Genomic DNA, 1,697 nt, shown 5'->3' with positions numbered 1-1,697 from the left:
CACAGGCGCCTGCCTGGCGAGAGCAAGGTCCCAAGTTCGATTCCCAGTACCGAAAAAAGAAAGAAAAAAGACTGATGTGATTCAAAATAAACCTCTCCTCCTCAAGGGAAAAAAATATACCAAGAACACCAATATCAGTGAACTAGTGGAATGATCAGAAAGCTCATATAGTTGGGTGTATAGCTCAGCCCTGGCAAGCGCAAGGTCCTGAGTTTGATTCCTGGCACACAAAAAAAGAAAGCAAGCCCATACACTTTTCAGTGTCTGGATAAAGTTTACTAAAAATTTTTGTAAAGCCCATGGCAGTTTCTTATTATCAGCAATTTCAAAGCTACATACAGAGAGAATAAAAACAAATACAAATGTTTCTAAAAGACAAACAGCACTATTTGAAATTATCCAAAACTGGACACAACCCAAATTACTATGAACAGTAAAATGGATATCGGGATGGGTTCCTGTCGTGTACTAAACTACGGCAACGAGAAGGGAAATGAATAAACGGCTGTGAGTTCATCTCCAGTCCTGTGCAAGCGCAGCCAGGCACAGAAGAATGCTCACTTTGTCATCACACTAGTGCAAGAGTTCACAATAAGGAAAAAGTAATCTACGACATGAGAAATACTGATTACCGCTGGCTGCGCTTGCGCGCGCGAGGAGCTGCAGGTGCGCAGGCCGAGATGCTGCGGACCCGCGACCGGGCCTCCGAGGCTCTTCAAGTCTGCAATTTAAAAAATGGCCTCCAATAAAACTGCATTGCAAAAAATGGGAAAGAAACAAAATGGAAAAAGTAAAAAAGTGGAGGAAGCAGAGCCTGAAGAATCTGTGGTAGAAAAAGTACTGGACCGACGTGTAGTGAACGGGAGGGTGGCGTATTTTCTGAGGCGGAAGGGATTCGCAGATGCTGAGCATACATGGGAACCTGGGGAGAACTTAGATTGTCCAGAGTTAACTGAAGCATTTCTTAGTTCTCAAAAAGCTGGGAAAGAAAAAGATGGGGCAAAGAGAACGTCTTTGTCTGACAGTGAACTTGATGACAGCAAATCAAAGGAAAAAGGAGAAGCTGCTGACAAACCTAGAGGCTTTGCCAGAGGTCCTGATCCCGAAAGAATAACTAGTGCCGCGGACAGTAGTAGAGAACTGATGTTTCTCATGAAACGGAAAGATTCAGACAAGGCCAGCCTGGTGCTGGGAAAAGAGGCAAATATGAAATGTCCACAGATTGTAATCGCTTTTGGTGAAGAGAGACTAACTCGGCATTCTTGTCCAGAAGATGAACCTCGATAACTTACATTATATATATATATATATATATATATATATATATATATATATATACACACACACACACATTATATATATATTATATATATATATACACATTATATATATTTATAGATACATATATCTTAGTTTTTATTTAATAGTGTGGAAAAAACCAGCATTCTAATGAAAATCAAGTTTAATATATTAGTTTTGAAAGTAGTATTTGGGGGAGTTGTTGGGTTTTGTTTGTTTTGCACCTATAGCACTGGTTACTTTGAACAAATAAAACCTTTTGTAGTTGCTTCCTTTATCAAAAAAGAGCATTTGACAACCTATATTTCCTCTGCCTTTCTAAAGGTTGGGGGAATTCTCCACAGTCAAACTCAATCGGAACCCATGTTTTAGCTCACATGCTTAAGGACCATTCTGAG

General features: G+C 40.0%; 1 pseudogene; it reads left to right on the top strand.

The window, feature by feature from the left end:
• The first annotated feature begins 735 nt into the window (after nucleotides 1–735).
• On the top strand, nucleotides 736–1,287 carry LOC102003621 (annotated as a pseudogene).
• The last annotated feature ends 410 nt before the right edge of the window (nucleotides 1,288–1,697 follow it).

This window comes from Chinchilla lanigera, unplaced genomic scaffold, assembly GCF_000276665.1.
Source record: "Chinchilla lanigera isolate Chin_1 unplaced genomic scaffold, ChiLan1.0 scaffold00054, whole genome shotgun sequence".
Classification (NCBI taxonomy): Eukaryota; Metazoa; Chordata; class Mammalia; order Rodentia; family Chinchillidae; genus Chinchilla; species Chinchilla lanigera.
This window is presented reverse-complemented; position numbering and strand designations above follow the sequence as displayed.